Below are 22,171 nucleotides of genomic sequence, written 5' to 3'. Positions count from 1 at the left end.
AGTACAAGCTAGAACTTACGTTTTATTGTTTTTCATTATGTATTCTGCGCTTCATTGCCTTGAGGGTCATATTTTTCTTGGGGGAGGAGTTGTAAGTACAGAGTACTTATTTTGTGGAGGACATACTTTTCTGTCAGGGTTTTTGTTTTTAAGGCCACGGGATCAATCTCACCCCCAGATTACTGGAATTCCCCCAGTGAAGTGTGGTACACTACACTTGATGACGAATGATTTGGACTTCTGAGATACAATATGCAGAACCGTTCACACGCAATACACACCCAATACAAAACACACAAAATCTGACCCTTGAAAATGAAAAATATCAAGGAAGTCCAAGAGAATTCAGGAGAAGTATGAAAATGTCTTCGCTTTTTTTTTTTATGCCTCATCTTAAATTACATTCCCCAACTAATATTTTGGGTGTTGGTTCCACTTATTTTAATACATGATATTTGGATCCAGTAAAGTAAAGACAGATGACAAACTTGGGGCAGAAACTTCTTCCTACTCTGCCCAGCATTCAGGACTTTGAAACCAGCGCAGAACTCCAACAGGGATCCCATGTCCAAAGAAGGGCCCACAAGTTCACTGTTATACCTATAAGAAGGTATTTTATTCATTTTAATTCTTTTAACACTTAAGGTAACAAATATGTGAGAAGAATGTATAACCAGACATACAAGCCTCACCACCACCATCACCAAAAAAAAAAGTGACAAGAGAAGGGAGAGGACTAATCTATAAAATCCCACTTATCCACACTCCCTAGGCTATCACCATACGCACAGCTGCCATTTACAGGTTCCCATCACATGCAGGTCCTACACTACAGGACAAACTGCCACCACCCTCACCCCGCAGCCATGCCCCAGTCTTCACGTTGATGGGAAAAAAAGGGGGGAGGACTGTGTTCCTATTTCAGAGATGGGAAAACCAAGGCTCAGAGTGGCAAAGTAACTTACAAAAGGGTCAGACAGCTAATAAGCAGTTGAGCAAGATTTCAACCCAGTGCCTGGCACCAGAGCCTGTGCTCAAAACTACTACAAAACAGTAGACCAATGTTGGTCTTCTCTGCAGCTAACAAACTAACCTCGTGTGCAAAGCTCATTTAATCTCACAAGATCTTTCTGAAGATATACTATCATGTAACAGAGGAATATGAAGAGATATAACTGGGTTAACTAACTTACCCAAAGACACAGTTATTAAGTGTCAGAACTAGGATTTGAAGTGAGATTCTGAACTATGAGCCTTTAAATCCTCTCTAATATAGGCAAGAAAATATGTGTTTTTACCTTCACAGGTGGTAGATGGTATGGATATGATGAAAAAGCAGCAACTAGGAGAGAAAAACAAAGGCTTCCCACTTGAGATCTCAGGTGAGAGTATGTCATATGCCATTCCTCCTAGACTGTCAAAAGGTTGTCCCAAAATCATGAGTAGCAAAACTCTTAAGTAACAAAGTAGTGTGGAAATTCATGCAGCACTCAAGGCCTTGTTCCAGCAGGAAATGGCACTCGTAGATACAAGTGACGTATAACTGTCTACCACCAAATGAACGAAAGGAGGACAGAAGGTAATCAACGTCAATGTCCAACATTTAATGTCCTGTCTGGCAGGAAAACAGTTAACCAGATTATGGTTTAAACCAGAGGTTCTCATTTGGGGAGCTGAAGAGAGTGGTATTTGGGACTGTGCGGGGGCACTTTTGGTTGTCACAGAGACCGGTGGGCATCAGGACACTAAACACCCCAGTACAAGGCATGGTGTACACACAAAGAACTCTTACATCTCACACAGGATGCCATCCCCATGGACAACAACAGTAATCTCCACACAGCCAGAAAACTGGTTTTACTCATTCCAGAGACAGAGAACAGGCTCCGGCCCTTAGAAGACACCTCAAAAATATCTGTGCACTGACTAGATCATATATTAGAGAGTCAATAAAAAGAGACCATTATAAACATAACATGGCAGCATGAAAACAGTTACCATGGAGAAACAAAGCAAGATACAAAGTTATAAGCACAAGATGATTGCAACTATACATTTAAATTCTTCATTCAGAAAAGACTAGGAGGAAATATCCCCAAATGTTCATTTTTATTTTTTCATACCAGTGAGAGAATCAGTGATATTCTTCTCTATTGCTTAAGAAGGCCATTATTTATGATGAAAGAGTAAAAAAAAAAAAAATTTCAATCATATTTAATTGGCCAAAAAACACCGAGAATCAAGAATACTGGAGCACAATGGCCCCTAAATAAATACAGCCCAGAGAAGAGTCTGACAGAGTTTCTGAAGAAAGATAAATTATGGCTGTCATCTCGGTATTTCTAGATGGATATTTTCACCCTCACCTCCAAATTTAGAGTACTCCAAACTAAAGTCAAAACTTTACAGCCTGGGACTTCCCAGGTGGTGCAGTGGTTAAGAATCCACCCGCCAATGCAGGGGACGTGGATTGCAGCCCTGGTCCAGAAAGATCCCACATGCCGCGGAGCAACTCAGCTTGTGTACCACAACTACTGATCTTGTGCTCTAGAGCCTACAAGCCACAACTACCAAGCCCAAGTGCCACAACTACTGAAGCCTGCATGCCTAGAGACTGTGCTCCACAACAAGAGAAGCCACTGCAATAAGAAGCCCGTGCACTGTAAGGAAGAGTAGCCCCCGCTCACTGCAACTAGAGAAAGCTCATGTGCAGCAACAAAGACCCAACGCAGCCAAAAATAAATAAATTTTAAAAAACTGTACAGCCCCTTCCTACCAATGTCTTCCTCATCAAATTTCCAATCTCTGATAAGCACACTGCTATCCAATGTCAGACAAGCTCAAAGTTTGAAGACATTGTTTTTCCTTTTCCACTTCATGCCTCCCATCCCCAAATACTCCCCTTATCCTCCCAGCCTTTGATCCAGCTTCTATACCATCTGTCCCTACCCCCTTCTATTCTCAACATCTGCACTCAAACTCAAGATCCTTCCTGTCTCTTGCCACCATCTTTTTCTATACTTCCTCCCTAAAGGGGACTCAATTTCCCATCATGTGTAAGCAACCTGCAGCCTTTTTATTAAGCTAGTTAAGATGATCAAACCACACTGTGAAATTCCCAATGGAAGCAGCAGCTATGATTTTTTCAGGTAATGATTAGTACAGAAACTAAGTGTGATCTCAAACATTTCTACAAAAGTCTACCTTAATGGCAATGGGGGGGGGAGAGGGAATGATAAATGTCCACTCATGAAAAAGGAGGGGGGTCTGGAAACACAAATCAAAGGGAACCTAAGTATGCAGGAGTGTCACTGTAATCATTCAACATCTTGCGTTACATGCCAGCATAAATTTGGCCATTTAACATATTACAGTGGGGGCTCCCCTGGTGGCACAGGTAAGACTTCGTGCTCCCAATGCGGGGGCTCTGGGTTCAATCCCTGCTCAGGGAACTAGATCCCACATGCATGCTGCAACTAAGAGCTCACATGCCACAACTAAGGAGCCCACGAGCTGCAACTAAGGAGCCTGCTTCTGCAGCTAAGACCTGGCGCAACTAAATAAATAAATAAATAAACATTTAAAAATAAAATATTAAAATGATGTATTTTCCCACGAAAGTCTTCAAGGAAAACATGCCTCTTCCTGGCAGTATGCCAGAGTAAAGTATTCTATGATTTAGCAAGACCCCAACTACTATGATGCAGGCCTAACGGTGTGCACATCCTAGTTTGAGATTTACAGGTCTCCATGAACAAATGGAAGAGAACTTAAAAAAAATAGATTATCTGCTGGCATTTGAGGCAAACATCACTAGTTTGTTAACGATTTGATTCTCCAGCTAGATGTGTCAGTACAGAGTACATATAGTCAAAATGATGGGAAGAAGTTTTCTAACAACCAGATTATAATCCATGAGGGAATATTTATTGAGGTGCTGCATTTACAGCAGATGAAATGAATTAATTTGAAAAGCATTCTGTCTCATTGCTTTCTTTTTTTTACTAAAGAAATTAGTGGAATCAATTAGTTCTCTTTTTTTAAGACAAGAAATGGATGAAATAAATTAGTTTTCTTTTAACTTGAGCAACATCTGAACCCCCTTTTAAGGAAAAGAATTTTTCGAAGACTGATGATTTTAAAAATATGGAACTTATATGTTCTATAACATATAGTTCTATAGCATATGTGTTCTATAACAGTGGCATCCGATAGAAATATAAAGTGAGCCACATATGTAATTTCTAATTTTCTAGCTAGCCACATTAAAAAAAATTAAGACACAGATAAAATTAATTTCAGTGATACGTTTCATGTAACCCAATACATCCAGGTTCTCACCACTTCAACTTGCAATCAGTGACTTTGAAACGCAGTGTGTTTTGTACACTTGGTCCATCTCAGTTCCGACAAGCCACAGCTACACTTCGGGTACCCAGCAGCCACAGGTGGCTGGTGCTAGGTACTGGAAAGTACAATTTCAGATGATCATATTGCCATGTCCCGTGAAAAAGATAATTTCCTAAAGAGATTTTTATCTGATTCTGTTTTAGAAAACTATCAGGATCGTCTAGGTTGGCTGTATTTATTTCTACACGGAAGGGCTTCACCAAATCTAGATGGGAGTTCTAAGGAATTCCTATGTAAAGTGCCTCTCTTTTACCTCAAAAAATTTAACTGACTCCTTAAATTCTTGACAAAACTAGCACTCAATCAGTTCTGTTTGTTTGTTTTAAACTTAAGGTTCCTGTCCTTTGTTCTTATTCACAGTTCAATAAAAATGATTTAGTATATGACATTCCCTGGGCATCCTACAGCTTTAAGAATCTGTTTCATTAAGGAATGACTTAGTCCGAAGGAAAATTATTGACACATCTCATTTTCCTTCTTGCTCTTGGTAAGCGACACCTATGATTTTTAAAGACAAACGGCTAAAGATGAGGGTCCTGATGTATCACCAGAGCCTTGAGCTAGTGCTGTGGGTACAGTTTCCTCCAGCTGGTTTCTACCATCTTTCTCCCTGCTGCAGTGGGTGCACTGTGAGGGTGTGACACAGCGCCCTCCAGAGGACCCAACACAAACAGCATAAGATGCTGCATTCCTACCACCCTGCTCCCCTCCACGGCCCCGCAGCTAATATTCATGTAAAATTTCAAGGAGATGGAAGTGCCCCAGTCCAGCCAGACCCTCAAATTCTGAATACTTAAATCTCTTCTCACTTCCATAGAATTCTTGTGTTTCCAAGTATGCTTCTAATAAGCCCCCAGAAAATGTAAAATTCTCATAAATGCAATTGAAGCATCATAAGATTAAAAGCCTGAGAATTGCGTGTAGGCTGCCATGACTTGGCTCATTATCCTCATTTCTTTAATATACTTTTAAAATAACTCCACTCCTATATTTACAGTACAAAGTAAAAATATAACGTTTTGATTCAAATAAGTACCTCGACAAAAGCAATGCGGAAATGTACAAAATCATACAACATAAAAACAAAGAAACATTACTAACACCCTAATACTATTTCTCCTGTAATATTTATTTAGCCTTGCATGCATGATCCTGATTTGAATATTAGTGCAACTTTCAACTCAGGTAACCATGACACCTCCAAAACAGGCACAAGCAATAAACACGACTGAAATCCTGTCAGATTGTTCGAGTGACATCAGAAAAGTAATTTCTAATATTGAGGATTTGTATCCATACATAAAGTACTAACTGAAATAGATCTTCAGAATGAAATTTCCCCAAACGATTAAAGTAAAATGTGAAACCTCACAGTTTATACAAGACAAGAAACATTTGGCTGCAAATGGTTTTATAATTTTGCTAATTAAAAATTATCCCATTTTCACTTTGGATTCCTCATGCAACAGAAACAGGAATAACCTTACCATGCCAGAAACACAAGCAAATGATTAAAGTTCTACTCTCAAAAAAATCTTTAAAAGTTGGCAAAACATTTCATTAGGCTACAAATCAAAATCCGTCTGTCCTTGACATCTCTTTAATGCCTTCCAGATTCCACATCTACTTTTTTGAGTCACTCACTGAATCACTCAGAAATTAAAAGATGTTAAAATACCATTCATCCTGGACCTCCAGCAAAGCCGCCTGATATCACAGCACCTCCAGGCCCCTCCACATGAGCCACAGACCCCTAATAACACCGACTGATTTATGGCAAGTAGTCCACAAATTTCACAATGAGAAAAAAAATACGTAATATTCCCAGAATCATGCCTTCATCAATAAATCTGCTACATGTGAAGAATATAAATAAATACCAAAAGGGGGCCATCGTGAACTCTCTCTTCTGAAGTTTGCCAAGTGGAAATGGGTACAACTCTGATTAAAAATAAAATCATTTTCAAGCTTCCAAGGTGTTACCAACAAAATCTGCTGAGAGAAAGAAGAATGCGAGTGGCAAGGGGGTTGAATGACGAGCACGTGTTTCTCTGCAGAGCTAATGAAGGCAATGTTTACAACGCACACTTATTTACTGATGCTCGCCTTCCCCGAGCCCTCCATGCGCCATGGAGTCAGTGAGCATTAATGGCACTGAACACCAGAGAACCTTCCAACTGCGAGTTGCAGCAGTCCCTGTGTCAGTGGAAACAATGAATCACAGGCATTCAACCTGGGATGCGTTGTGGCAGCACCTTACGTGTGTCACCAATGTGTCATGTGACAGGACTGTTGCCATGGTGAGGCTCCATGTTCAGGAAATGTGTTAAGTCTTGTAGGAGGCACCCAGCCATCCCCCCAGTTACCCATGCCCATGAGTGTATTCTGCAATCTTTCTACTGCCGATAACATTATGATTGGCTTCCTCTCTGGGAGTCTTGTTGGAAGAAAGAGGGGAGAAAGTCATTTGGGAAAAGCTGAGAGGAAATGAAGGATTCCATCCTCAGGGTCTGTGTGTGCGGGCTCCAGCCCACTGAAAATAGCAGTATCTTTCAAAATAATTCATTCTGACAGTTTCAAGGGAATCAAAGTGGAGTCCCCACAAAGGGAGGTAATTTTTATGTTACCTGTGTCATTTCCATGCATTAAGACAATGGATAAAGTAGCAGAGACACGCAACTACACAGTTTCTTAAGCAGGATAGAAAACAATATGGATTAAGAATATATGAGTAAGTAATCCTGATCACGCTAACCAAAAAACCCTTCTCGAGTTTTTCGGGGTTTTTTATGAGTTTCCAACTTGACCTCGGCACTGCTTTTGTAGCCTAAAAATAGGAATAAAAATCGTAACAGACTCTGAGTCATGAGGATTAAATAATGTGCAGCAACTAGAGGACTGAGCAGAGTAGCTGGCGCGTAGCAGGCCCGCAACTGCGGCTCCTGCAGTCACCAGACCCATCGCCACTATCACTGTTTCCAGACAGTCGCCTGGCTCAGAACAAAGTGAATTTATGATTCCTCAGCACTAGTCCCTTTACCTTCCAGCTTCCCATGTTTGGAATTTAAGAAGCGGGTTAAGAAAAGTCAAAGTGTTTCCCTTCCAAATGATAAAGATGGTTTTGTCAAGAAGAGGCCCTTTTAAGTGAGTTCTATATAAGTGCAGACACAAAAAAACATGCCTCTGTGGCTATCGGTGCCATGAGACACAACCTCGATGGCTACAGGACACCTAAAACCAAAGGAGAGAGGAACGGCTGAAGCAGCAAGAGAATTTTTAGCCTGGAGAAGGTTCAGAAAGGACGTGCTGACTATGTGAAGATATCTGATGGACTGCCACGGCGAAGAGATGGGTTTCGCAGAATTTCAAAGCACCAAACCAGAAGATCAAGTGGGACGCCCATGGCTGATTTTAGTCCAGTGGAAGCAAGAACTTCCTAGCCCTAAGGCTTGGTCAATGACAAAATGGGCTTCCTGAAGAATAAAAGTTCACCACCCTAGAGTTACTCAAACAGGGTGGAGGCTCACGTAGAACCAACAGGGCCTCAAAGATCTGGGCCCAAGATGCTTGCGGACAACGACAGGCTTTATTTAATATTTCTGTGAACACTAAATGTCTCTTAATGTATGTGATGTACAGCACTAATGTGCAAAGATACACATAAAAATTCACATCCTGGGACACTCCAGAGAGATAATGGCAAGTGTGCTATATAATGATTTCAAACCACATTTTTTTTACTTAGGGATTACTTTAGGGCTGTTAGCTAGTTATATCATTCACTACAAACCACTACATCCCAACTCTTTTTTTTTTTTTAACACCTGATGTGTATTAACTCATCTAATCCTACAATCATTAATGAGTTAGATACTACTATTTTTCACACTTTAAAGGCTAGTAAACTGAGGCCCAAAGCAATGTAAGTTAGCCAAGTTCATACTAAAAGTTAAGTGGCGGAGCCAGGGTTCAAAGCTGAGTTTTCTGGCCAACATCCTGTGGGTCTTAATCACCACATTTAACTGTTTACCACACATTAAAGGTTCTACGTCTTGGCTCTGGATTCCGGAATACGTTTTCATTTAACAACAACAACAAAATGATAAACGAACCACCTGCAAGGCTTTCAACATCATCCTACCTTTGTTGTACTCTCTCGCCCACTTCCTCCCGTTTTTTATTACGGTGGACATTTATGTGAAAACATATCTGCATCTCAAGGGTTCATCGTCTTTTCTAGAGGTTTGCTCCCAACTGCAACAATACTTTGGTTCAAAAATGATGACTTGCTGAAAACCAGAAACTCATTCCTTCACATCCCAGTAAGTTTTATCATAATACTCGATAAAGAAATTATCCTCTAGATTATTCTCCCAGACCTTCCTCAGAAAACATCCTTGCTCAATTCTCTTCTCTGGTCACACCTTTTCTCTGACTCGATGCTGTGTTACGCCTTGGTCTCCACGCTACGAAAATGCCCCACTACACGAACCCACTCTTCCCCACGGTTCCCCCACCCTTGACTCCCCCACCTGTTTACAAGGTAAGAGAGTAAAATCTTCCACAGAAAGGGAGAGAGGAGTCTCAGTGGGGCGTCTTCTCTCCAGAACGCTCACACTCATTTTTTTTAATTTTTAAAAAAATTTCTGAAATACAGTTGATTTACGACATTTTGTTAGCTCCAGGTGTAGGACAAAGGGATTCAATTAAACATATATATGTATAACATAGGGATAAGTATATGTGTATACATATATATTCTTATTTAGATTCTTTTCCATTAAAGGTTATTACAAGATAATGAGTACAGGTCCTTGTTGGTTAGCTACCTTATACATAGTAGTGTGTATATTTTAATCCCAAACTCCTAACTTATCCTTCCTGCCACCCTTTTCCCCTTTGGTAACCATTTGTTTGCTTTCTACGTCTGTGAGTCTACTTCTATCTCACGTTTATCATTCTGGTCCTCCACACATTTCTTTAGAGAAAACCAAAGGACGTGCATCATATGCCTCCCGGTCTCTATTCTTCCTTCAAGATAAAATAATGGATATTTACAAAAAAAAAAATCCTGCTTTAAGCACTCAATACCAACTTTAAGAGTGTTCCTGTGCCCAAGAACCACTTGTAAATAATTCCTATATTTTTCCTTAAACCTCTCAATTTTATTAAATGTTGCATTTAAGCAATAGTATCTGAGAAACTGGACTGATATGCTAATAGTGTTTTGCTACATATTTCATATAATATATATATTAAAATAATATCTAACTTAAATTTTCAAAAATGTCCATTTGTGACTTTAGAAATTTCATTTTAATTCCACCGGTGAGATACACAACACATATCAGAAAACAATGGTACTGAAGAGAATACAGATCTTACACGTCAGTTTCAGAGTCCATTTTTTTTTTCCGGTGACTTGTTTTCCCTTTCACTTCATCTTTTACCCTTCACCTCACTTTTTCCTCAGGGGGAGGGGGGACCCTCACTAAATTTCCCTCTAAATCAATAAATAATCCAATCACACAGAACAAGGCTATCTCAAGATGAGATGTGAACAAAAGCTGATGACATTATTATTTCATCAGAAACTGGAGAGCAAATGATCAGGCCCAAGCATCGTCACAGAGCTAGAACAAAGGACTCAATCCTCACCAAGCTTCTAAAGATGCAGCAAACCACAGGCCCCGGGGCCAAATGGAACCCTACTCTCGTGAGCTGAGAGCAGTGTTTACATTCTTAAAGGGCTGGGAAAAAATAAAACTACTGCTACTATGTAGTGACCTGTGGGAATTACACGAAATCCAAACATCTGTAAATAAATTTTATTGGAAACAAAGCCACGCCCATTCACGTACACATCGCCCACGGCTGCTTGCACACTCCAACACAGGTGAGTAGCTGTAACAGACCAGGTAGCCTGCAAAGCCCAAAGTATTTACTCTCTGGCTCAGACAAAATTCTCTGTTACCAACAGAGAAGTTAGGATGAACCCTGTAACCATCACACACATACAGAGGCTTTTTTTTTTTTTTTTTTTTTTTAACTTATAAAACTTTTCCTAAGAAACACAGTAGCACAAAGAAGAAAAGGCATCTCCATGTACTCAGCAGCAGGATCAGATGAGACGCTCTTCCTTGCCCTGTCTCAGGGCACCGCCCGGGAGCACAGACAGCCCTGAGCAGCCAGGCCTCGTGTGCCCCCACCCTGAGTTCCAGCTCCCCCAACCCCGCCTGCAATTCTTATGATTAACCGTCACAAGAGGAAACTATCCTGATACCTTTTTAAAGCAACATTATCAACAATTAAAAAGCTGCCACCACACATGCACAATAACTTCCGTGTATTTTAATATGCATATCCATAGTCTGATTATAACAGCCTGGAGAGATTGACAGCAAATGCCTGAGTGTAATGGCTCCAAAGGAGACACTCCATTGATCAGTAAATAATACACGTTTTTGGAAACTGTCTAACCGCATATTTACACGTGTCAACTTCTACACTTTGGTGACAGAATTCTTTTTCAGACACCTAGGTAAAAAACTCTAATACTGGTTTTTTAAAATATTTTTAATAATTATCAAAAAAACTCTTCTAGGATATATAAGGTTTAAATTATACCCACCAAAGACTGCCACCTGGAGCATTAATTGCTATATCCTTAACGTTCCCGGTTATGTCAGGGTATTTGCAAGCGGTTCAAAAAGGTTAAAATACAGTTTCAGCTAACACATACCTAGTGCTTACTAGGCGCCAAGCACTGTATTAAGGACTCTTCACAGCCAACAAGGTAGATGCTACCACTGTCCCCATTTTGCACTGGAGGAAACTAAGGTTTGGAGAACAGCCTTGACTTGGCCAAGGGAACTCTATCAGTGAGGCCTGGGGCTAGGACATGAGTTTATCTACTCTAATTCAGAGACCACGCTCTAGGCCTGTACCTGGATGTGGGCCTGGAAATCTATATTTAACACCATTCAGGTAGTCCCTGGATCACATGTTGAAGAACACAGCCTCAGGGACTTAGAGGTAGAAGAGAAGAAAGCCCAGTCGGTCCTGGGTTCAGGTCCCCTCTACTCACTTCCAAACACTGCCCACTGGAGATTTGAGAAAAAAATCTGTAACTGGTGTATCATCGCCCCTGGCATGTCACATGTGCTCAGTTATGACAGCTACTCAACCACTGTCATTTTTTATAGGTGAGTCAGGGAAGGCTTGTATGTCAGGTAAAGTCATTTTATCTATATTGTCCAGAAAATTACTTCAACTCTTGGCTGATGAGGTTAGCATCTCCTTGCCCTAAGACTCAGTATCAATTAAATTATACCAGCAGCTAAGGGCTGCCCAAGGTAGTGTGGAGGACAGAGGAACAGAAACCTGGTTCTGCCCTGTGACTGGTTTATCAACACCAGGCTAGATAATGAGCTAGATCAGCCCCTCACTGCCTACCCCCGCCCCCCACCCCCACAACACATCTTTTTTTAATTATAAAAGTGGTCCAATATACAAAGACATAGAAAAAAACAGTATAATGAACCCCATACACCCATCACCCAAATTCTAGATCCAGATTCCGCTCCATTTTTTTCTTTTCTGAAAATGTGTAAATGGCCAATGATACGTCATTTCACCTTTACACAATCCAATATGCACCAGTAAAAAATATGGAGAGAAAACCCCCCTTAATAATAACTGAATACACATTTTGTAAGAAAAATTTCACAGAGCATACCTGAAACCAGCCTCCTGGCCCTCCAGCCTGCAAGCCTATCCTGGACGGACAGAAGTCCCGGAAGCCCATAGACAAGGGGCCTAAATGCGCGTGACAAAGTGGCAGGCCTGACCTTGCCACTGCCTGGCTCTGGCCCTGGGCACAAAAGCCCAGGAGCCCAGGTTTTCCCTTCCTACACATGTGCTCTGGAGCAGTGGGCCTGCTGGTCCTATGTGGTCTGTTCATATTGTATCAAAGAAGAAAACTCATCTCCTGAGATATTAGGGATTCCATGAGACACCATCACCAAGAGCATCTTTATTTTAGAAGGGACCTGCAAGAAATACACAACGCTGAGCCTAACTGCATAAATCCGGAAGATTTCAGATTTAAAGGAAAAGGCCAGTGAGTAAGGAATATTTTTGAAAAAATTTTTGGAAGGAGTTTTGTTTTTTTTTTTAATCCCTGATCCTATAAAAATCCTGTGTGTAGATTAAGCTGCCGTTTTAAATGAGTTGGAGTCCATTTCTTCCACAAAGACAACTAGAAGCTACAAAACCTTCCCTGCCTAACTCAAATAAAAGGCCCTTAGAGACCCACAGAATCAAAGATAAGGATGTAGCAGGCCTTCCTGGTTAAGACACAGGCTTTGAAACTGGCCCACCTTGAGGTAAAACCCGCTTGTAAAACCTGATGTGTGATCCTGAGTAGTAACTTAGACACTGAGCTTCTGTCTTCTCAACAATAAGACCAGAATAATAATATCCAGAATACACAGATGCTATTAGGGTTACGCGAGAGGCCTAACGTGACATCCAAACCACTGTAGGAAAAATAAATGCTATAATTACTTGGTACAAATGTTACCAAAACCTCACACAATACAAGGAGGGATGACAAAGGTTTCATCTCATGAGCCTCTGCCAATCAACTGGTTGGAGCTGCATGGAACAAACATCGTGTACAGAAAATCCAAAAGCCACCACCAGAGCAGCCTATAATGGGGCTCACAGATTTTGGCATCCTTGACCAGAGCCAGCCACATCATCCTACAAATATGGCCCAACAAGTTACCAATTCACATGTTCACCCACAACCACTTTCCAGAACTCTGGTTACCATGACCAACACAAACAATCAAACAATATGTTGAAATGAAATTAAAATGTACATTAACTAAATGGCACTTCAATACTCTAACTGCTCATTTTTCTTTTAAGGAGGAATTAAAACGATAGCAATTCTCAACAGGGTACGGCAGCAGCCGGCATGTAAACTGAATGGAAATTTCCTTCTCTTAGCCTCTGTGCGTTACTTGAACCAAGTGAAGAGAAAACTGATTATTTTCAAAAACAACATGCCATGCAGCTGAAGTTCCTAGAATTTTACATCACGGAAGATATCATTTGAAATATAATAGCCGAATGTCTTCCTCCCTGGTACAGCGTGCTTCAGTGTATTGATAAAAACCAAGATTAATATGCAAAAGGAAATTGCAAGAAACTTGCCCTGCCCCGGTCAGCACCTGGTACGTGCGTGCGCCCCTCCCTTTAAGAAAGAAACTGCACTCAGAGAGGGAAAGTCTGGGTTTAGCTTTCACCCCACCACTTCCTTGCTGTGTCTGAGCCTAAGTTAATGTACAGGTAACAAGAGAGTGAGGAGACTCTCTTTCTTGTCTTTTCCAAAGGTACATAAATTGAAAAGCAAAACTAAGAAACCTACAAAACTATAATGTGTCACACACAACCCCCAAGCCAGCTAAAAGGTAAAAAAATAAACTGCCTCCCAAACCATGCAAACACAGTACACGCGTGATGTCAAAACTGCAACCAGTACACAACCAGATAATCGCCAGAATTGTGCGTGTGCAAGATCTTCTCAATAATACAACATACACTTCACCACTGTGTGCCAGACACTGGGTAAGTATAGGATATACAAACTACAAAGACTCTGCAAAAGCCACCTGCCTGACGTGATTTTGACCACGCTCATGGAGATGGTAAATTGGTAAGCTTGCCTCCAAGAGTTTAAGTGGAGTAATTCTGAAGCCTCATCCACACTGAGCAGAGGAGAGAATGTGATCAATTAGTGATGTCTGCCAGGGGCACAGGGACGGGCACGGGTGGGGGAGTTATAAAATCGAAAGTGTGTTGAGAATGTTTGCCATTTTTGATTTAGGCAAAGGATTCAATGCTTTGTGCAGATGTCAGGGGAACAAAAGCCCGTCCACTACATTAAAAGTTTACTCTACAGTGAATGTGTATGTCCAGAAAAATGTGTATATAATCCCATAAGGGGCTTAGAGAGAAATGGAAAATATCTGCAATATAAATGCAGATTACCTTTATTACACAACTGGATCATATTCTCATTCCTAGACTAATTTCCTATATCATAAAACCTATATTCAATTTTATAAATAGCATACACCAAGAATCATAAATTCAGTTAATGCAGAAATTTAACAGATTTTTTTCTTTTTTAATAAAAGTGAGAAAAGCCTGTTTTAGAGCAAGTATCTGAAAGGACAGAAAGGGTTCTTTCTTTGAAGATATGTTTTTCCCTCTGACTCTACCTCCTTGGGGACATAACTAGAGAAGAAATAAATTTCACAGCTAATATATATGAAGTAACATGTTTAACATTATCCAATGAATTTATAGCTACCTATACCATATACATTTATCTCACACAAACTGTCACCTCCAAGAGAATTCATTAAAACAATGTTATAGCTTCTGCATTAAATGCAATCTTCTAATTGCAATTTAATCTTACAATAGTAGTTGGTGGATTTTCTTTTTTAATTGACAAATGGAATAATTCATTAGTTTGTCTTACAGTTCTGTCTAAAGAATTCAAAAGTAAATGTGACATAGGAACTGGCTGGCCACTGCCGTGAGGAACTGGAGGCTACGGGCAGAGGGCGGAGGGCAGCACGGGAGGTCCTTCCATCCTCAGAACTCCTCCCGCTGTGTATGGGCGGGGAAGGATGGACACTCTTCCCCTCACCATCCTGAATTGCTGCATTACTAATATATTCCATTACCTCCACGTAAATGTCATGTTAATTTCTGATCTTCACCAAGCCAGACAACGGTTTCCCCCTCGGCCCCTAGCCAATTAGCTATGTGGAAAATATTCAGCCAATTACGTTACTTGTATTAGGTTAGGGAACTGGAGAGAAAGGCAAAATAAGCGCCTCGAAAATACTTCCGAGATAAAATGTAAGTTGACACTGTCTTCGCGTGCTGGAGTCCGAGTTATACAATCTGATAGGCAGCTGCCAGCACTCATAACTGCTTATTAAATCTAGGCTCTCTTTATGGCGTGACTGAAGATGTGTATTTTTACCAATATTAGGTTCATTGTGTTATGAAAGAGACCAAAATACTTAAGATCATTCGCTCCAGCTTATAAAACATATTATGTAGTTTATTAAATTGTTAAAATTACTTTTCAAAGTCAAAATTCCAGAGACTGGAAGTTTCAGCACAACAAAGTGGCCTGGCCCACTGACAGGTTCCCGCACAAGGCAGCTCAGAAGGGGAGCCCACCGGCCGGCTTTCCTGTCCCCAGACGCCTGCCACCTGCCCCCACCTCTTCCCGGAAGCTGCACCACTGCCACACCCCACCCCAAAAACAATGACAAAAATCCACAGTCTTGAGTTTTAGAAAAAATCCAGGAACTTCCAGCCACTAAGCAGCCCCTTATCAAGCCTTAAATGAGAAGGATTATTTTTCCTGCTTTTACCTCTTTCTAGTAGGTCAAAAGCTAGGAACTGGATTATGAGAACGATCCAAAGAGGAACTGTAGGCAAACTGAGGAAAAATAACTGGTGACAAAACAATTCCACGTGATGCTTATACTCTTATCCCGGATCCACCAGCGAGGGACAGCTTATCGGTAGGGACAGTGCAATGCTGAGGCACAGACTGACAAACAAGCCAGTGTCTTTGCCACCTACAGTCAACTCTTCTCGGGAAAACTCTATGCAAATCCAGAGTGTCATTATCACATTTATTAATAACACTGTGGCTAACTACCTATTAAATATGCAGCAGACTTCGCTGCTCTCCGCTCTTGGAGTCGCGTGATGTGCATCTGATAGGTACCAACATCAACTAAAGCTTTACGCCGCGGGGAAGGGGCGGGGGGCGGGGGGCGGCAGGGCAGGGATGACAGGAGCCAGCTCTGATTCCCTGCTGGTGAGTGAGGGCACTGAAGAATCACATCACAAAGAGACACCTGGAGTGCTCAGCCCTTCTTTCTCTGTATCCTGCCCCTAAGCTAATGTATTACGTAAGCATGGTTATCACCAACATAAACTGAGTACATTACTCAACTACCTATTTTGTGAACTTCAAATTCTGCCACAATGATCTATTTGTGCAAACCTTTTATCACACGGTTTCATTTCCTTACACTGGAGCGAGGAGATCTGTTGTTCTAGGCTGTCTACTCCTGTGAGTGGGACCTTGTTCTATCATAAGGTCACTTACCATGAAACATTTCGCTCAGAACTGGAGTTGATTTCATGCCTAAAGACTGCAAGTTATCAGCTGTAACAATTCACTCGTGCTTCTTTCGGTTACTCAATAAACTGTAAAGTTCTAAAAGTCATAGGACTATGAATGCATTTTTGATAATAGAAGGATTAACTAGCTAACAGATATACAATGCATCGTGGGCCAGGTTATTGCATCACAGAGGAAGAGAATTAGTCCTTTAAACAAACCTTGAAGGTGTGCTTTGAGGATAAACAAGGACAGAGAATCAGAACACACACTCCAGCTCATCAGATTTCAGGGATCTCCATTTCCTACTAAAAATACAGTAAAGGCAAACTGATTACAATCCGATAAATACAAAGCATTTCCTTATTTAGAAAAAAACTGGTATTTGGGCTTAACTGTATTTTATCAATTGAAAAGATACCATTTTCATTATACTTCTTCAGATTGATTTTTCAAATAGCAGGCCTTACCCAAATGAAATTAATGAATAAAATGAGCCCAGTCTTCAATAAACCCATTCATGTGGTTTTGTTCAAGTTTATACATCAATTTATGATAGTGAGATTGAGTCAGACTGAATACTGAAGACAGAGATGACAGGTAACCTCAAGCCTGAGTGTGTTGCTATTTCAATACCTCCAGAATTCCAACCACTTCTATGAATGCTCATGTTTATATGAGACAGACACAGGCTTTCTTCTCAGCTCTACCTGGACCCCCAAAAATATGTTTTTATAATGCCTGCTATCTGTTCTCTGGTCTACAGACCACTCACAAAAGTTTATCATAGCTGCTTAGCAATGGAAAACCTCAGAAGAACTTCATAGGAGAGGGAACCATAGGACTTGCCCAGGACCACTCCACAAGACGATCAAAGCACTCTAACGGATCTAAAATTCCATGACTCCATTAACCATTAATTTTCATGGTATACATCCTTGCCTTATGTGTTACCGGTTTCTACTTGCTTTATTTCTTACCAATGAAAGAACACTGTAAGGATGATACAAGACTCTGTTTTTCCTCTATCTCCAGCTCCAGCAGAATGAAATGCAAAGGATAAGTAATCAGATACCAGACTAGCCTAAGTGGAAGTTAATTTTAAAGACCACAGGCCTTTGAGGATCATCTAGTCTCTGATAATTGGCCTGCTTGCTTTGCCAGGGCTCTTTTAATCTATGAAATGGGAAGGATTTGTCAAAATGACCTCTAACTGTAAAATCTTTAAAAAGCTGGCCCAAACAGCTACATGCAAAACAGTATCTTAAAGAGACACACATCAGCAAAGAAGGTTTACAAAATTGCAGGGCTTGGATGTCACAATCGCTAGAGAGAATCACTGAGGATAAAACAACCTGGAATACAGCTCTGACCCAGCCCAGGGACATAGACATCTCAGTTAGACCCTCTGGGTTGCAGATGCTCCATCCGTAAAGTGAAAGGATTTAGACAACTTCTAGGGCCTTGTTAGCACTGCCAAACAGGACACTCAAACCTACCTGCTTTATTTTAAATGTAGGAAATCGAAACAGAGACCAACCTGCCCCGTGTCAGCTAGCTATCAGCTCTCCCAATTTCTAATACAGTGCTCTTTCTACCTTACTATACTTCCCTCCAGTAAAGAGAATCTATTTCAAATACACCTCCAATAAGACAGAGTTTATGCCGACGGTTTTTATCATTAAGTGCCATGCACTACAAAACTGAAACCAAATGGTCCCCCATAAAGTTGACTTCATTTTATGACAAAGCTACCATTGAATGATGTCAGAGTTTTTGACCCAAAGCACCTGGCCTCAACCAATTCTTGTCTCCGATAAAGGCAAGTCACAGTTCTTCATTCATTACATTCATTACTATGGGGGAGCCAGCAAGTTCTGAGGAACATGACAGATGCCATCGAACATGGAAAACACATGTCACAGAAAAAGAGCATCATGTCCCTTCTAACCTCCCCCTAAAAATCACAATGAATAACCTGATGAGGAGAACTATGATAGAAAAACATGCTCATGAGTCTTTCTGAAAACCTGAGAGCCCACAGTTCCCAACCCTTTAACTTTCTCAAGAGCCCCAATCGTGTGGAAGGCTTGGGATGGGACCTTCTCAATGAACAAATCAGACTTAAATCCCCACCCCCTCATGACTCAAGATGAGGTCACTACTGTCTTATTTCATGGTGGTTCATTTTATCGCCAAGTTGTAATGGGACCAAGAAAGCAATTACTCTTTTAACTGTGCGTGTAGCTCATAATTCACATAGTCCACCTTTCAGACTACGCATAAAAGAATCATGCAAACAAAAAAAGTTCTCCTGTGTCCTATTATGCCTTTAATAAATCCTCAGATCACTGTACAAGGTATCCAAAAAGATTATAAAAACAATGACAGGGTGTCTCTTCTTTCGAAACGAGTCTCTTATCTTCAGTGTAATTGTTCTGTTGAATTTGGGACTTTTTTCAGTTTCCTGCACTGTGCAGGACCCCTTCAGCCAACATGTGGTCTTGTGAATTTTCAGACGAATAATCATGAATGTTTCACTCACCCTTTCAGCCAGCAGGCATCACATCCGTCCGTTCATGGTTGACAGCAAATCAGACAAGGGATTGAAGCCCTCACCATCGCCCAAATGTTTCGTTCGGAAACTGGAATTGTCAGCAAAAGCTCCTGGGACACTGCAATACAAAAATATTTTTTTACACATAACTAAGATGTAACTTCTAAAACCACCACTTCCTTAAACTTGAAAACAGCACGACAGACATAGAATCTAGAGGGGAAAACACCTTTCAAACGAGGGTATGTCGATACATCAAGTGTGATGCTGTAAAATATGAACCGGAAAGCAAGTTTTGAAACATAGTTACCAATTACTTCAACACATACCCTGAAAGGTTGTTGTTTATGGCAAACTCTGTGCCAAATATTTTACGTATTTCAGTATTACAAAAATATCCTTTTATTGTCCAATTATAAAGTGCTCAGGTAACAATAAGCTGCTTTAACTCAAATCTGACATGGATAAATGTATCAATTCCTATCAAGTAACTCTCTTTTCCAAAGATAAAAATATGAGAATAAGTTATTTCAAAAATAATAATGAACATCAAAACTAGGAAGAGAGGTAACCATAATCATTTTCCTCCACAATAATTCTACAAGCATATATGAATTACATAAGGAGCAAGGCTCAGAGATATCTCCATCAAGAGAAAACATGCTATGTAATGCGCAGACGTCCGAGTGGAGAAGCCGGAATTCTGGACCCAGTATTGTCATCAATCAGTTGTGTGGCTCCAGCAAAGCCATTTAACGTCTCAGGATCCCAGTTCTTTAATCTGCAAGGTCAGACCATTAACTGATGCTCTCCACATCCCTTCTACCTCTCAGCATCTTTGTCTTCTTGGTTAAAGCATACTTATTCCAAATAACCTAAACTATCAGCTTCTCCTTTAAGCCTGCAGATTCAAAAGAAGGTTTTTACCACAAATCACTCTGACGCTGACAGGCCATCGACACCAGAGCTGAGCTGTGGGGCAGAGGGCTGGGCACACGCACAGAAGAATTCTCACCCCGGCACTAGTGCCAGACTGCGGTGCACCTGCACCCTCGGCCGCTGACAGTCTCCACTGGGTGCCCACAGAAGGCTTCCATTCCTCTCCCAAGAGTACAGCTCCAGCTCCTACGGAAAGCTGCCCATGTGTATTACAGACGAGTGTTTCTCAAACTTTAGTCCGCAGAAGAATAATTTGGAGAGTTTTTTAAAATACAGATTCCCGGGCCCCATCCCCAGAGACACTGATTCAGTGGGTCTGGAATTGGGCCTGAGATTCTGTATTTCTACCAAACCAGCAGGGAAGGATGGGTACTGCCAATCACGGACCACAGTTTGTGTCCAAATGATGAAGCCCCACTGTCCAAACTTCCAGTAGCCTTGAGACCCAAGAAGCATTTCCAAGGTTCAGGGAAGCTCTGCAAAGGTACAATGTCATGTAGCAAAAAGAAAGGGGCTGAAAATGCTCACTATCTTTAGGACAAAATCTATTTCTTTCTCTGGCCTAGAAGGCCATGCACAAGCTGCTTTTCTGACACTGCCACCAGCCACCAACTCAATACCCAAGTACAATACATGCGGTGGCCTTGCTTCCATTTCAAGCAAGCCAAGGGTTCTCCTACTCCCGGCCCAGTGCACTGGCTTTCCCAGCTACCTGGAGCACCACGAGCTGACTCCTTACACAAGGGACTCCTTCTCGTCACAGGGTCTTAGGGGCAAAGGCCACTTCAAGAAGGTTATCCTGCCTACCTACTTAAGCTTGGTCCCCAGTCACCCTAGCTACATTATCCTATGTGCTCTCCCCAGATCTCCTCTCATCACCTACAAACTTTTTCTCATTTACTTACTTGCTGTCTCCACTGAACGATCAGCTCCACGCTACAGGGAACTTCTCTATTATGTTCATCACTATTCTCCAAAATTTCAGAAAAATGCCTGGCTCAAAGGAGCCACTCAGTGCAGACTGAGTCAACCGATGAATCAACAACTGAAAGCATTCAGTCCTCAGCATCCTCTAAACGTACAATTGCCATTTCTTGAAAACGCACACTATACTGGGTATTATTTTGAGGTATTTTACAACAGTTCTTTCATTGAATTCTATTCTTATCACAAAGTTCCCAGTAGATACCGCCATAAGCTCAATACGCAGAGAAGAAAACTGAGGCACAGACAGCTTCAGTAGCTTGCCCACGATCACAGAGCTATAGGGGCCTGACTCGGCAAAGCTTGCACTCAGAAGAAACGCGGATTTTTCCGGCCAATACACTCATACAAAAATTTTGCGTGCCTGTCTTGTACCAGACACTCTTCTGACTAAAGCTTGCCTGAGTGAGTTTTGTCTACAAGGCCTTGTAGAGGATACTTAACCTTTCTAACCCGAGCCTCCTTGTTCATACGGGGAGAGCTAAGGCATCCCGCAAGGACCAGGCAGATAATGTAAGTGAGGGAGGCAGGCCAGGTACAAGGTACAGGGAGCGGGGAGGCAGGTGGCAGACTGGAGGCCCCGGGCTTTCTTAGCTACAAGGGCAGCCAGGGGCTCCACAAGCCCCGTATTGCCACATGGCAACATGAACCCAGAGTTCAAGAGCTTTCAACTCTACAAAGGCAGAAACCCAGATGACCACTTTGTGAAATCTCCTCATTTTTCAAAGATAGCAGTAACCTTTTAATAGTACAACACATTAAAAAAAGAAAAGGAAAAAAGCAAGAAAAAGAACGCTTGCAACCCCTGTACCAAAAAATAGCTGGGGTCATGCCATGGCTCAGGTCTATGATTGCAGAGGGATTCAGCAGCAAAGAGAAGCTGCAGAGGTGAACACAGGAAAACACAGCAGGTATCTGGGCAGAGAAGGGCGTTCGAGAACAATTATCTTGGGCAAGTTCTGGAAGGAACTGGAAGATGGGGTGGAAAAGGGATCCCACCGTATCAGAACATCACGGTCAAATGCTTACAAGCAGGTGAAATA

At 41.4% G+C, this 22,171-nt stretch overlaps 1 protein-coding gene across 7 annotated transcripts in view; it reads right to left on the bottom strand.

Annotated features, from left to right (window-relative positions):
• Nucleotides 1-22,171, bottom strand: part of FOXP1 (forkhead box P1) — a 595,386-nt gene that overhangs the window by 475,636 nt on the left and 97,579 nt on the right. For 6 of the 7 annotated variants that reach the window (XM_057705386.1, XM_057705388.1, XM_057705387.1 and 3 more), the window contains one exon: nucleotides 19,194-19,323. The gene's annotated coding sequence lies outside the window, so the exon portion shown is untranslated. Of the gene's footprint in view, nucleotides 1-19,193; nucleotides 19,324-22,171 lie in introns of those variants that run through there. The other variant, XM_057705389.1, reaches the window with a different exon arrangement.

This window comes from Hippopotamus amphibius, chromosome 13, assembly GCF_030028045.1.
Source record: "Hippopotamus amphibius kiboko isolate mHipAmp2 chromosome 13, mHipAmp2.hap2, whole genome shotgun sequence".
Classification (NCBI taxonomy): domain Eukaryota; kingdom Metazoa; phylum Chordata; class Mammalia; order Artiodactyla; family Hippopotamidae; genus Hippopotamus; species Hippopotamus amphibius.
The sequence above is the reverse complement of the archived record's forward strand: the minus strand, read 5'-3'. Positions and strand labels throughout refer to the sequence as shown.